The sequence below is a fragment of the Sus scrofa genome, chromosome 7, assembly GCF_054392235.1.
Source record: "Sus scrofa isolate SSC_HxYL_T2T_F1_AM1 chromosome 7, Sscrofa_HxYL_maternal_Yorkshire_Landrace_v2.0, whole genome shotgun sequence".
Lineage (NCBI taxonomy): Eukaryota > Metazoa > Chordata > Mammalia > Artiodactyla > Suidae > Sus > Sus scrofa.
Window position 1 is genome coordinate 82013457 of NC_139389.1, and position 16571 is coordinate 82030027.

The 16571-nt window shown below is 37.3% G+C and overlaps 1 long non-coding RNA gene across 1 annotated transcript in view; it reads left to right on the plus strand.

The window, feature by feature from the left end:
• The window catches only part of LOC146401690 (uncharacterized), a 565997-nt gene that overhangs the window by 326031 nt on the left and 223395 nt on the right, over positions 1-16571 (plus strand). The gene's annotated exons all lie outside the window — the stretch shown is intronic.

The following is a 16571-nucleotide window of genomic DNA, read 5'->3' on the forward strand; positions in this document are numbered from 1 at the left end:
CCATCAGAGTCTATCTACTTCATTAGTGATGTTGATAAAGACATATGTGTGTGTGTGTGTGTGTGTGTGTGTGTGTGTGTGTGTGTGTGTGTGTGTCCTTCATTTACCAATTTATCACTGCTTTGTTTCAAACTTCCTAATAGCTCCTAACTTACACACACATACACCCACACACACACACTTTCCAGACTTAGGCACCTCTACCTGTCTAATATAGTTCACATCACTTCTCACCAAGGACCTCCCATTTCTGCAACTCTTTTATCTCTTGAAAGCACTGTGCTCTCTTTATACCCAAACTATCGCTGTGAATTTCTCTTTCCTTGAACATTCCCCCCATCTTAGCAAATACTCCCTATTCTCTTTAACAAATATACTGACTTCCCTCTTCCCCCAGTAGTTATGGACATGATCATTTGTGTCATTCAAATAACATTTATCCTAATCTACCTTAGAGAGGAAGTATGTGTGTCATATGGCTCAACTGTCCTTCTAAAGCATCCTTGGAAAAACTAATCTGACTGAGTTTAACTACCTATTTTCTTTGAGTTTATACCCCTTTTGATGATCATTAATGGGGATAAACTCACAATCTAGAAGGTTGATGCTGCTCTAAATTCGTGATATCCAACTTCAGCTGAGCTGTCATTGATTTTCTAATTAGTTCTCTCCTCCATTTCTTTGCAGCAGCTATTTCCAATCTTCTCCGTTCTCTTTAAACCTCTGTTCCTGCCAGTTTGCTTCTCACCCCTCAGCATATGTCCTAGCCTCCTACTTCAAGGAGAAAATAGAAGTCCACTAACAAATTTCTCAACTTCATGCAACCAAAGCAGCTTATTTTCACCCACACTTATCTTCTCCTCCTCTCTCTCCGTTCAGTGTATGAATTAACTATCTAATGCTAATTGATCGCTTTCCTTCTCACCTTTTCAGGATTTTCACTCTACAAATCGGGGAGGATTCTTTCTCCTGTATCTTCAACTCCACCATCATTTTTGTTTTCCTTTCGATCAGTATCAACACGTGCTCACCTAACTTTAACCTCTTCTTGATATCACATTATTCTCCAGCCACCATTTTTCTTTGCCATACTTCTTTCATAGATACAGACTTTGAAAGTGTTGACTATCTTTATGTTTATTCTTTTCTTCCCACTCATTCCTCAATCTCCTGTATTTGAGCCTCTGCCCCATCACTACCCCGAGACCACAACTCTAAATCTAGAGCAAAGACTTAATTTGTAGCATTGTTAATGAAGCGTAGAAGGCTGCTTTTGATCCCCACCTCTGGTCATGCCTTCCTCAATGTTCCCATGTGCACCCTTTCCCCTCCACGGACACTGTGTACAATAGCTTCTTAAGTCTTAGAACAGAGAATGATCTCCATCCCTCTCTGACCTCTGGGATTTCACATCTTGTGACTTGGACTGATTGGTGAGCATTTGCGTATTTTCCAAGTCTCACTTGAGACATTACTTTATTCAGGAAACATCTCTGACCTTGCTCTTCCCTCCGAGGTTAAGGTAGTCTATGTATATTGTCCTATAGCAAGTTCTATTTCCCTTCATATTGAAATTGTTCATATAATTGTTTATATCCACCACTAGATTGCAAATTTCATTATGACATAGGTCATATCTCCCTGTTTATCATTATGGCCTTGGTTGCTTACTGCAGAGCATGTAGTATACATACTATGATATTAGTCATTGTGATGTTTGTGATGTATGTATTAATTGCAGTAATAAACCTTTCATGTTTTCCTGTTTGCAAACATATTAGGACTTGTAAGACAACAGAAGAAAACCCAGGGTTACTTTATCCTTATAAATCGTCGCTTTGCTTAACATTTTTGGAGTTCTAGAGAATCACTTCCATTACTATCATTAACTGCAAATGTTTTTCCAATGATGTAGCCAGATGTTAATATAGTATGCATGTAATATTAATGTAATAGTATGACATAGAGATTGATTGTAATGTTAATATTGGAGTACCCAGGACTTAGTTCTTGATTTATTTCTTAGTTATCTTGTCATTTTTGGATAATTTTATGAATCTCATTATTTAAATAGTCTATCAGTTATTTATTGCTCTGTAACCAATCACCCACAAAGTTGATGACATAAGAACAACAATTTATTATCTTTCATAGTTCTGGGGGTTGACTAAATGGTTATTCTCTTGGAGACACCTGGCTCCCTTGTACAGTTGCGTTCCACTGGAAGGTAGGCTCAAAAATCTATGATCACCTATGTACAGGTTTGGCAGTTGGTTCTGGCTGTCAGTTGGAGTGCTATGGTTTTTCTCTTTGTTGCTTCACATCATCCCATGGGTCAGATGGGCTTTCTCATGTGGCAGTTTCAGGGCAATGTTCTAAGGGAGTGAAAGGGAGAACTCAAACACCTGTATAGACTGAGCCTCCAAAGTCACATCATCTCTTCTGCCACAATCTGTTGGTCAAAGAAAGTCACAAAATCAATGCACAAACAAGATCTGGGAAAATAGATTTTACTCCTTGATGGAAGGAGATCAGAAGTACAGGCAAACTGGGACAGGATGAATCTGTGTCTATCCAAAGGAAAAAAAATAAAAATAATCAGTATGATAATGACTCTCAAAACTTTATCTTCTGCCCACACATCTTTATCAAGATTAGATTTATATATCTAACTGTCAATCTAACATCTACATGGACATCTAAAATGAATATGTCCAAAACTGAAACTCTTAAGTTTGCTACTCTGGAAAACTGCTTCACCCACCACCTTCACCATCCCAATGAATGTCAAATCCATCTCTCTAGCTTGGCTGCTCTGGCAAAATCCTTGATGTTGACTTTGTCTAAGGTGGTTTTACAGTCTATCATCCAAACTGGGCCTCATTTGGAAGAGAAAATCAAAGTGAAAAGTAATTTAAATTATGCTTTCTAATGTAGGTATTTTTCAAATATTTGGCCTTATTATGGATCTAGAAAATATTTTGTTCAAAACTACTTTTGAAAATAACATTTTTCTAAGATAAAATTTACATACATTTTTATATTTAAAAAATATGAAATAGTAATTTTTGAATTGTTATACATTCAATGGATTCTTCTCTGTACTTGATAATATTTTTAAATGAAAAAAATGCTATATCCGTAAGTGCTGAAGTATCTAGGAAGTTCATAAAATTCTGCTAAAAGGACATCTCAATTCAAATTTTTTAATTAAATTACATATATAGTTCATTTCAAATATGCCACAAATTCTTTCTTTTTGCCTCCATCAAGAGGACTTTTATTTGACAAGTATTGTTACAATAAAAAATGTGTCAAATAATTTTCTCTATATGTGATTCCTTTGAGTATTTCATCAAATTTAGATACTGGAAAATCATAGGGCATTGCCACTTTATTCCATCGATTTTGAATATTCATATATCCAATTAAAAACAGGAGATATATGCAAAGAATATTTCCACACTTGGGATATTGCAAAATGAAGTCATCAAATTTCAAAAATGGGATCATATACATCATTTGACCTGTTATCACTTATATTTTTCAGTTATCCCTTTGTTTTTATAGAAATAAATTTGAAAGTCTGACTCTTTTCAGGCTTTATTTTTAATGATTATCTATAGTTTATTGAAATCTATAGTAGTAGGAGTTTTGTTTTGCTTTGCTTTAGGTTTTCTCATCATTGAATACTTCGATTAAAGATTTCTAACTGATTTGAATGAAAATCAACCAACATTTAGAGAGCTCACTCTAAAAAAGTTCATTGCCATGTAGAACACTGTAGTAAATCAAGGGATCAAATATGGGATACCTGGTCTTGCTAAGGTTTTGTCGTTGTTTTAGTAAATTAAATATCAGTCTCGTAGCTCTGTTTCTCTCTCTCTCTCTGCATGTGTGTATACTATTTATAAATTTTGACAACTTCCATTCCCACTTTTAAAGTATCACCACAAATTAGGACTTAATTTTGAATTATGTATGTTCCTTGGTCAGTTCCAATATATTTCTACTACACAAAGATCTTAATTAGTAAGAACATAGTACTTTTTATTATGATTATGATACTGTATTCCCCAAATTTCATACTCAAATTTTCACTGCAAAACAAGTAATTTTACCTTTATTGTTGTATTTAATCAAATGGTATTTGAAATAATGTTAGAAATTTCACCTGCAAAGGAGTGAAACTTTAAAAGCTTTATTTTGAACCAGATGAATAAAGTAATCAAACCATTAGTGATGTAACCAATTTTCTATTTAAAGAATCTAATGAAACTCCTATAACACTGGCATCACTTATTATTCACAAAGCTCTTCAACTATTAGACCACAAGAAAATTTGAAAAGTAAGATGAAAAAAAGTAATCTAAAATAATGAGCATTGATCTAAATGAAAAATCATTCTTCATTTAGTAATCTTTAAACATACATTTGGCAGGTGCAACTATAAAAGAATTTGGGGGGAAATCTTCTGAAAAAGAAACCTCACTGATGCTTCATTATCAGGTTTTGTGTTCTGCATTTCATGTGACCTATGATATCATTAATACCACCTTGGAAGATGGTAAATATCAACAAGAGTTTGTGAAGTTTGCATATTTGTCATCAACTTTCTTGAGGAATAAAAATTCAGTATTTTTGCTCTTATTAAACATGAATTTACTGTTTTACAGTTTTGCAAAGCCAGAAAAGTTTTTTGAAAACTATTATAAAAATAAGATAATAAAATAGTTTTAGATTTGTGTCATACAATATTTGACATATAAAAAATATAATATTGATAAAACCATGGTAGCAAGAATGCTCAGACTCTTTTCTGGATAGGACTAATCCATTTCTAATTCCCCTTATCTTTCACAAGCCGTTGTGACCATCGACACTGCTGACTGATGATCTGGTGACACTGGGTATCTCACAGGCCCAGCAGGCACAACTGGCAAGTATACTTCATGGTCAGGAGAAATGACAGTGCTGAATGGTCTGTCTACTAGAGAACATGAGAATTATTGTTTGTAAGTGAGCACATTTCATTTTGTCAAAGGAGCACCGAGTCCTATCCTCTCTTCACCCCATACCCAGTCCATCACTACATCCTGTTTTCTCTACCTTCAAAGTATATTGATGATCTTAATATGTCTGCAGCCTCCTTGGCTACCTCTCTGGTTCAAGAAACCATCGTATCTAACCTAGAGTCCGGCAACAGCCTCTTAACTGGTCTCCATGCTCTACCTTTGTCCCTCTACAGTCTTACGTTCAATTCAGCAGCCCACTGATAGTTTTAAAATTTAAGTTAAGCACTCTTTCTTCTTCTACTAGAAACCTTGTAGTGGCTCCATAATTAGTTCAGGATGACAGCCAAAATCCGTATTAAATCTCCAAAATCCCACTCCTTCTGGCCCGATTACCCCTCTGAACTTATCTCCTGACATTCTCTCCTTTTCTTACCTGCTCCAGCCATAGAAGTTCCCAGATATTCTAAGTATCTTCTCACCAGAGGGCCCTTCCCCTAGCTGGTGCTTCTATCTGGAATGCTCCTTCCTCAGATATCCTCTTGGCAAAATATCCTCACTTTATAACAGAATGCAAATTCAAATCTCATCTCCTCAGTGAGGTAGCTGACCAGCCTATTAACACGGTTATCTGAACATATTGTTATCTTACTGATGACACTCTGCCTTCTGCTCTACTTTCCTCCTTTTTTCCCCACAGTAACTACCAGGGTCTATATGGTATATAAAATACAATATTGGTCAGTTTAGCCTGTCATACTTCTGTCATACTATAGTAAGAGACTTCAGTGGGTTACAACACCAACATTTTATTTGCATGGATTGACTGAGGTTATGCTACAGTATCTTTTTCATTCTGAACATTCCATACTGAATTACCTTTCTCCTGGTAGAGAAAAAAGAGAGACAGCAGAAGCTTCTGCTTAGAAATAATACCCATCACTACCACTGATATTTCATTAGCTAAAACAAGTGATAAGGCTAAGCCTGAGACCAAAAATGTAGGAAATACAATCCTGCAGAGAAAGGGGCTTTATACTAGTTAATGTTTTTTATTTATTGTGTGTTCTTCCCAATAGTACCTCAAGGGCAGGGCTCTTTATATGTTGTGTGTGTTTGCTTTTTCCCTGATTAATATAAAGTACTTAGTATAGAATTTAGCACACAGTAGCTAGTAAGTAAAATGTTATTGAATAAATGAATGAGAGAAAATACACTTCTTTATGTGATTTTGCATTTCATAATCACCCAAAGACTTTTAGAGCTTCTGTGACTATACCTATAATGCTATATCTATGTATATATATAATAAGAATATTATAGGCTTATCTAGTAATTAATTTATTATTGATATTTAACTTCCAGTAAGAATATAAGAGAATAATAGAGGATAATGAATAACATTTTAGTGATCAAGGATGAGGGTTCACAGCTGTTTTGGTAGGTTTGTCACTGCCTGCTTGCCCTTGGACATGTTTCCTTTGTTAACAGAATCCATATAGCAGTGTGCTTATTTCAAAAAAATGTGTCATAATCAGTGCAGTCCAGTAATGGCACTACTTTGCTTCTCTTATCCCTTGCAAATTTTTTAATGGGATGATTTCACAAAGAAGAAGTTTGCAAAGGAATCTGAGAACTAATTTCCTCCCTAAATAGAGAGTTGTATAGCAAGAATGTCTTTTTTAGCCCCCCTCTCCATATCTTCCATCTTGGATGCTATTGGGTGAAGATGACATGCCTGGAGTTATGGCAGCCATTATGTGACCATGAGGTGACAAACATAAGGATGAAGACAAACACATGGAGAAAGAAGAATTAGAGCAATGAAAAACCCAGTGTCCTTTATCATACTGTTGAACTACCAAAACAACCCTATAATTACTTATCTATAGAATTCTTGGTAAGTAAACAATGCATGCACTTAAGCAGTGGTTCAAAATACTATGATTTGGTTTTTTCATTTTTTTTCTTGCAGCTGAATGCGTCTTAACTGACAGATCAGTTGGATCAAAAAATCATAAACAAATATTACAACACCTCATAATATAATAATAGATTTCCAAAACCATCTGAAATAAGTAAGGAATGCAAATTAAAAGAATAATTTTGTCGTATTGCCAGTATATTTGATATAGTCTATGTACTAGAATGTAAATAAACTAAACTAACTAAATATAAATGGGGAGAAAACCTTAGAAAGTAATTAACTTGACTTTAACTTATATTGAGTCAAAGTGGTTTGAATGTTTTTAAATCTGTTAACCAGCTATTTTAAAATCACATAGAGTCAGTCAGAAATTCAAATATCCTACCCATGGTTTAGCACCACTTTAATGTGAAAATATAAAATACATAGTAATTATTTTACTACTTACCTAGCATACAAGCTTGACTTTGAAAGGGTCCAGTACTTTTTTGGAACTAAGTATACTTTTATAATTTTATAGGCAATGGGACATACCTTTGGCAGCATATGGCAATTAATATGAGATGTTGGATATTAATGTATCATCTCTGAATAATGGAAGTTTTGCTCCAAGTTTGGGAAGACATTGTGTGTTTCAGAAGAAATATAAGCTATATTTGCCCCATGGAAAGATGTCAGTGAAATGAGCAAGGAAATAAATGACATTCCTGTTGAATTGAAAGATGTAGTAGTTATGAATCCATTTGACAGTGTATAATAGGCAATTATATTACCACGTCTTAAATAGGTTTTCTTTGTCTCATGAAGCAGGAAGTTAAAGGGGGAAAACTCAGGGCTGCCATGGTAGTTCGGTGATGCCATTAGTAACTAAAGCTGTTTCCATCCCTCTCTCCTCTCTTACTATGCATATTTTAGCCCTTATATTTCCTATCTTGGGGTCGAATAATGGAATTTTCAACTTGTATTGGCATTCCTGGCCAACAGAAGGGTGAGAACTAAGCCTCACTAGGTTTTGTCTTTCAATTGGAATAAGAAAACCCTAGGGACTTCTAAAGATATCTCATTGGCCAGAACCATCACAGACCCACCTCTGGCAGAAAGGAGTGGGGAATTCAGTATTTTAACTTTCTAGCCTTCATAGTGGAATAATACAAGGGTGAATGCAGTCATAAATGTGTTCTGGAGACTTAATAAGAGTGAATATGGAAACTAGTTTTTATGTGGGCTCTCTTTTCTGGAGCTGAGAAAGTACTTATGAATCTGCATACATTTGAAGGAAGAGGCATCTTTACCATTTCAGTCCAATTCTCCTTGCCCTCAATCCATTTCCTTCTTCTATTTCTACTATATAAACATTACTCATCTTTAGAATCAACTACATAATTTTTGGTGTCCTGTACAGAATGAAAATGTGGGGCCCTGACCAATAGTTGAAAAGTCAATCTCCCTTCTGATTGGGACCATCACCACAACTCATGACAATGAGTGACCTACCAAGGAATTGCAACCACTGTGCTAGGACACATTTCATGGCTGAGAAACCTCTACTAAGCTGCCACCAAATGTACTTTCCCTGACCTTTCCAGTTCTTTTTAGCTTCCAGTTGTTCTCTGTATGTGATAATAATTCCATAGCCTGATGGAAAGCCTCTCGGGTAGTTGCCACTGTGTTTTACACTGTTCTTAGCTTCACCTCAGTGTTGAGCCCTTGGTAGATCCTCAACACATCATTAATTGTTCTTGTCCTTTGTCCTTAACTGCAGCAGGCAGTCTCTTAAATGTAGTCACAATCCTGCTATCCAATGGCCAGCAGTGAAGTCCTGCTCTATACTGTAGAGATAAATGTTTATACAGATAATTTTCTGAAGTGGTTCACCATGCTCTAGGTCAATGTTCTTTCTCCGGCTTCCATGGCCAAGGCTTCATGGAGAACATAAAGCCACAGGCAGCATTCTTGATTCCAGAAGGTCTATAGAGACAGAACTGCCTTTCTCTGTCCTGGCTTTAGATTTAATTTCTTTAATTCCTATTATAAGCTGGGGTCTGACATTGTCTATTCTTTGTGCAGTGTCACATTCAAAGAAATAGCTCAGCCATCAAAAAGTAATTAAAAGCAATCTCACCTTTTACTGATATTTCTTGAAGAAAGTCCAAGGGATTTAATGCATAATTCATATCAATATCCTCACACTCTGTTGCCGCCCCTGAAACCTCAGTGTCCACACCTTATAATCCACATCCTACAAAAGCTCTTATAGAAGCACATTTTATTTGGCTCTTCGAGCCTTCACCATCTCCCTCACTCTATCAGATCTTCTTTTTTATTTTCCTTTGAGTATAAGTGTAGTTTCTCCTCATCTCCCCACCCCAGTGATATTTCCCTACCCTGCAAGATGCATAGAAAGGCCCAGGGACTTCTCTGACAAGCTCAAAACTTCCCTTCAAAGTTTGGAAACAGAGAGACCTAACAGGCAGTAAGAGACTTCATTTTTGTGTGGAGAGGGGAGGGAGAAGATTGAAACATTTATAATTAAATATCTTTTAAAATTCCCATCTCTCTGAGAATCACCACCCACGCCTGCCTGGACTCCTTTCCCCTAAACAAGGAAAAAGATCCGTCTCACTGAGTACACACAGAACTGTGCTTGGGGGCAGAGAGCCAAGATTGGTTTTTGTTTATCATGGGAAAGAGCTCAAGGTACTTAGTTTTAAGCTGCACTGAATCTAGTATCATTCATCTGTTTATGTTCTTTTAAAAAAGCCTTTAAAAATTCAGTGCAGAACAACAACAACAACAAAAAAGCAAATTGTCCTTTGATTCCATAATGGCTTTTATTCCCCAGAACTGCAGTGTGCAAATAAAGGAAAGCAAATTATGTTCTGAATTAAACTTTCCTTGCTTCAGCTGGGCTGAGTCACCTTTGACGTCCCATTTTTTGAACAGAGCCGGCCGCAATCTAGAGCTATTTTAAAAGATGTCACGTACAAACCTGCAAACTTTAGGATGTTCTACTTCAGGCAAGTAATCTAAAGGAAGGTAACTGAACTGAATTTACCCATATATTTCCCTAGGCTTCAGTTCCCTCCCAAATCTTTTGGTATCTATAGTAGCATCCAGAATATTAAAGTACAATCATTACAGATGCAGGCCTCTTTGGTCCTCTTGGATGCACCACAGATGGCAAGATGCAATCAGAGGGAGAAGATAAATGCATTAAACTTCTCCTTGCCTATATCCCATGGTAGGGAGATAAGCAAATGGTAAGCAATTTTTTAGTAAACAGCTACAGAATGTTTCTTAGATTTTCAAATAGCCAAGAACATAAGCAAGAGGCTGCAGTCCTAATAACTTCAATAAGTCCATGATAGGTTTAGACAGAATATTATCTACGGAGGGTGGAAGGAGACTGATCTCAATTGTACATAATCAATGTTAAGCAGAGGACCTAAATATTATATCTCTGTGCTTTCTGTAGAATTTGTTTTTTCAACCACTGCTAGACATGAAAGCATCCCTATAACCCGTGCAGTCAGCAACTCCCAAATTTCTCTTTGGGAGGGTCTGGGGCCATCAATCTGGTGAGGCCCAAAGGTATCTAGAGCAGATGTCTGGAAACCATGTTCATTTACAAGTACACTGGTTTGATTCACATAATGTAAATGTGCAGGGCATCTAGAAGAGATGCTGGGGATTATTTGAGGGAAAGAGAGCTGACTAGTACCCTCCAAGCCACGCCTGCCTTGATGCCCTATCTATGTAGAGTCACATCTTCCAAAGAGTGAAGTTAGCATCCTAAAATATTTCTAAGAAACTCTCACTTGCAATGGCTAGAAACAAACTTCCAGAGGAAGCCACAGAATCAACTAGACAAGTCTGATTTTTTTGGAAGTTCAAAGGAGACAATTTAGTGTATGGCCTGGAGCATGAATTTTAGAGTCAGAGACACTTGATTTTCAAACCCCATTTCTACCATTTATTTGTTGTTTGACCTTGGGCAAGCCACTTTACCTCTCTTACTCTCAGGTTATTTGTAAGTAACCTACTGCCTAGGGTTGTGTGGCTAAAGATGGTACGTTCCTAAGACATTGATGGGCACCTTCTGGTTGCTAGAAATGGTAGCTCATAGTATTAATGTCACCACTAACGCTATTACTTTATTGAAAGAATATTTGGGGGAGTTCCTGTCATGGTGCAGTGGAAATGAATCTGACTAGGAACCATGAGGTTGAGGGTTCGATCCCTGGCCTCGTGCAGTAGGTTAAGGACCTGGCGTTGCCGTGAGCTGTGGTGTAGGTTGCAGATGTGGCTCAGATCTGACATTGCTATGGCTGTGGTGTAGGCCAGCAGCTATAGCTCCAATTCGACCCCTAGTCTGAAAACCTCCATATGCTGCTGGTGTGGCCCTAAAAAGGAAAAAAAAAAAAAAAAAGAAAAAAGAAATTTGCCCCTGTGTGTTACTCCCAGTGTATTATCCCCATTCATTGATTCAACAAAAAATAATTGTCTTTATCTTGACTCAGGCCTTGTTATAGATCATAAAGACACCAATCTGAGAAGTGGAAGATTTGGCAAAGTGGACCTACACATGAATTTCTAACAATACCCTAGTAATTATGTACAAAGTGCTAGGGATGTGCTGAGGAGAAGGTCCTGAATCCTGACTGTGGGTAATGGAGTAGGCTTTGTTGAAGAAATGATGTATTTTTGCAGGTTCTAAAGGGTGAATAGAAGTTCATCATTTGGGGATTGGGACTTGGGGGGGCTGCAGAATTACAGAGAGAAAGAAAGGAACAGTGTATGTTGAGGAAAACAAGGTTAGATGTGCAAAGTACTCTAAGAAACTAGAGCATAGCTTCAAGGAAAGGAAGAAGGTGGGGTGGGAATAGGAGAGGAAGAGCAGGATGTGAAAATGAATTATGGTCAGAAACATTGTAGGGCTGATGAGTGTATGCTTACTCTGGGCACACTGCAGAGCCACTGGGAGGTTTTTAAGCCAGGAAATGTTAGAGTAAGATTTGTGTTTTGGGAAGATAATTGTGGTATGTTACGAAGGGTTTGTGTGGGAGAAATATGAGATGAGATAGAGGGACGCTAATTAGAAAATTATTAAAATGAGAAGGCATTTTAGGTCAGAGGCAGTGGAAAGAGATGAAGGTGTGTTTCAGAGACAGAAAGGCAGGACTCTAAAGTGAAAATATTTATCCCTCACCACAGAGTTTCTTTCAGATATTCTAAGATGACTGTTGTGAATTTTCTAGATCTTCTGTTTGTCTAAGCAAACATCTCCCAGCCCTTTAGTTGTTTTAATTTAGAACTGCTTTGTCTTCCCTAGCATACTTCTTGAGACTAAACCAAATCTATCATTTTCATCCTTTAAAATAAGGAGCCTAAATTGAAACCCATACTACAAATGAAGACCCATTACGCCCTATCAACCAGACAGTGTACATCTAGTAATGTTTATAAAATGGCATTATCTTTTAAAAAGTTTTGTCTTGTGAACTTGTGATCAACTAATACTGCCAGATCTTTTTTGCTTTCACAGTTGTTATGTCACCTTTTTGCATTTTATTTCAAGGTTTCCACTTGTTTGCATAATCTGATATTTTGACAGGCTGAATTATTTGGGCAGGTGTCTGGGAAAATCCCTGGACAGTTATATTTTAAAATAGCTTGTGTTGCTACATAAATGAGAGTGATTTATGGATAGCCACATCTCTTAAGCTGTTTGGTAAGCTGTTGGTGTGGACTTCTGTAGACTAAGCCATGATTTAAAACATTTGTCTTATCTCTGGAGTCCAAGATACCCAGCTCTGAAATCCTGTCCCCTCCACCCCTATACAACCTGTTTCTAGCAAAGGAATATGGGGGGGGGGGGGTGAGTAATCTGCCTTAAAAATACATTTATACTTCCTTTGTTTATAGATCATCAACAAATTCACCCATCAATTCACATAAGTCTAAACCATCTATACAAATACATGATGATATAATGATAGTTCATGTGAAAAAAATAAAGATATTTGTTGCTAAACTCACAATGTGACCTTCAGCATATCATTTCCTTAGATTTGCCTTAGTTTATTCATCTATAAAATAGGGGAGACAAGGATAAAAATAATAATAATAATTCAAGGAAGTCATTTTAAGAATCATATTTCTGAGATAATTCAAATTCTACAAGTTTTACAAAAAGTGCTAAATATTTGTTAACTAAGAAAGTGTCATTCTCAGAGTTCCCATTGTGGCACAGCGGAAACAAACCTGACTAGGAACCATGAGGTTGCGGGTTCAATCCCTGGCCTTGCTCAGTGGGTTAAGGATCTGGCGTTGCCGTGAGCTGTGGTGTAGGTTGCAGACACAGCTCGGATCTGGCGTTGCTGTGGCTGTGGCGAAGGCTGGCAGCTATAGCTCCAATTAGACTCCCAGCCTGGGAAACTTCATATGCCACGGGTATGGCCCTATGAAGACAAAAGACAAAAAAAAAAGTGTCATTCTCTCCCATCACTACCACAAACTTATACAGCCAACTTCCCTTAACCCCTCATATTCTCTGGTCTCTAGTTTACCCTCAGTTGAATAATACTATTTCATCATTCATCAAGAAACATTTACTGAGCAGCTACTATACTCCAAACTCTTTGTTTAACTTTTTCTTATACAGCATTAAGAAGACATGATCTTTACTTAAAAGATTTAGAATCCAGTGGTTTTGCAAAATGCTTCAACCACCAATTATAATATAGGCTATATGGATAGGTCAGTAACTTCCAACCTGTGAGGTCATGATACATATTTGAGCATCTATATGCATTTACATATATTCTTTAAAAAACAAATACTAGAAGTATGACTATTGCATGTGGTAGGAGGCTGGGGATTGTAATGTGTTTTACCTTAAAAATAAGTCCTTGAAATATACACACTGTTGATCTTTTAGAAACAGATGAGTTACAGAGGTGACTAAAATACAGTGAGGATAAAGCTAGTGCCAAATTAATGTTGAGAAGTAATTATGGACATATTTATGCATCATGGAAGTTATCTTTAGTAGACTGCTTCAGACATTGTTGTCCAAACCTTTTTTTGCAATGAGATAATAAATGAATATAATAACCTTTCCCACATTTAACTGTGCATATTTGACACACAGATCAATAAAACACCTTTTCCTATTTGTGCCTTCAAGCACCCCACACATAAAACAAAGGTCAAGTGACATTGTGAAAACATTGATCTTTCAATACCCTACTATGGTCATTTTAAACATTTTCAATCATTTTTCATTGACAATACTATTATGAGTCATTTCACCCTGTAGTAACCTATACTTAGTAAGTTGACAACTGCAATGGTCAGCCTAGCTCTATAGCATGCTTTCCTTCCTACAACCAAAGTCTAATTTTACTACTTTAAAACATAGCAGAAGATGAAGCTGGTATAATAAGGCTGTATCCAATCTCTGTCCCAGCTCAGACGAACTTAAACTATCTTTATTCAGTACCACCCTTTCCTCCACTAGCCTTCCTTCTCTTCAGATTGCAGGTGTTTTGGAATATTGCAGGATTAAATTGCAATGATAAATTGATCAGGCCCAAGCCAGGACTGCAGGCAAAGAAGGGCACCACATCTTTTGGGATTTCACTGAATGCAATACGGGCTTCCCATGAAGGTCAGTACTCCCCTGCAGCAGATGGGGAGGGGGCCCTGTTGAAAACTTGGCTGAGCCATCTCTCATTCCTGTATGAATCCCACATATTCACAATGGGTTTCTAAAAATCCTTATTTTCTATCCTTTCCCTCTCAAATGCATTTTCTCCATTTTTATGTTTTTGACACAGAGGCATCTAAAGTAATGCATCTAGTAGAGTTTAAGCATTTTAAACTACTAGAAATAGATAGGCAGGCTATTTCTTCTTCCAACTCTGGGAAACTTGAGGGCATGGACCAGGAACAAACTGCTTAAATGGAGATATTTAGGGGAAAGAAGGGACAGGTTGAGAGGGGTGAAAAATATAAGCCAGAAAAAGTATAAATGATTAGTATTTAAAACAACTCTGCAGCAGCTCAGTTATGCATAAAAGTCTCCCACAGTTTGTGGACCCTGGATTGAAGTTGCAGAAATATGATTTCTGTTCTGGCACTTGCTGACCCAGTCATTTAAACAATAGACTTGATCTCACTCGGCCTCAAGGATGTCCTCCTGTGCAGATAGGGATAACAACAGCACTCTTTCTGATGGATTGTTATGGGGATTAAGTGAGCAAATATGTAATATCCTTAGAGGCATGCACAAAATAAACACTCAAAAATTGAAACGTTTCAACAAATTGATAGAACTGTTATTATAAGTGAATTCATATTTATAAAACTCAGAAAATGCATTTACCAATCCTAAAATTGCCCCACTATTAGGAAGTATTAGATTAGTAATCTTGTCATTATGGTCTCAAAAAGGCCAGAACTACTAATATGCAAACAAAAGGAGCTTTGAGATTGAGCTTGAGTTGCTATGGCTATAAAGACAAAGAAAAACTTCTTAAATTTAGGGAAGAAGAGTCCAGAACAGGATTGAGAAAAGACTTCAAAACAGAGCCAGAATCTCTTATTTTGCCTTAAACTCAACCACCTTCTGAACAACTTCTATGCTGGCAGGTTTTGGGTTTTGTTTTTGTTTTTGTTTTTGTTTGCTTTTGTTTTGTTTGTTTCTAATTCTATTGGAAGATATTTTCCATGGGAACATATTTCTGGCTATAAATACGAAATCGATGGTAAAGCAGCTTCCCTTTTGCTGAACTTATCGATTCTATAAAACGAAAGCAGCACATCCATACATCTGGCCAGGGCAAAGGGCACTCGGTGAGGAGTCAGGCTTGTTTCTTTCTACACTGCCTTTCTCGGCCCTTTCAAATCCAACAGGACTGAAAAGGAACAGGGGTGTTCTTTAGCTTCACACAAACTCACAGCCATTCTGATGACAAGAAAGCAGGGTTGCTTCCCAATGTGTCTTTGTTCGAATGATAGCAGGCCCATTGAAACCTCTGATGGAGCTCATTGAAAATAATAGGCCCCATTATCTTCCCTGGCAAGGCTGCCATGAGAGCTTCAAACACTGAAATAATGACAGCACATATTGGACGTACAGTAGAAAGGCAGAGTGTGATTATGGGCAATTTCTGTCTTCCACACACCTTGGTGGATGAGGAGAGGGTGGTGGGCGGGGCTAGGCCGGAAGGCACAGAGAAGGGGCACTTCATCTCTGTGCCCTCTGGCGATGCTTGCATCTTTGGAACCTCAGTGTTTTGTCTTACATAATTTATAAACGTGAAAACAAATTCAGAATCCCTGAAGAAACCAGATTTTTGGAAGTAACAGCTCCTTTAATTTAGTATTGAAATTCTGTCATATTTGGACACTCCTGGGGATGGCTTCGGCAGGTTGGGTGTGAAATTTCTATCTGTGAGACTGCAAATGCAGGAACGCAGGGTGACCTGAGGCTCAGTCGATAAAGGATGGTTTCTGTGAGATCACAAAGGCCTTCTTTTCCCCAGGTCAGCTCTCTCTGTGACTCCCAGTGTTCCCAGCAAATCTGATTTTCTGGAATTGGGAGGAACAAACAGGAGGAGGGAGGA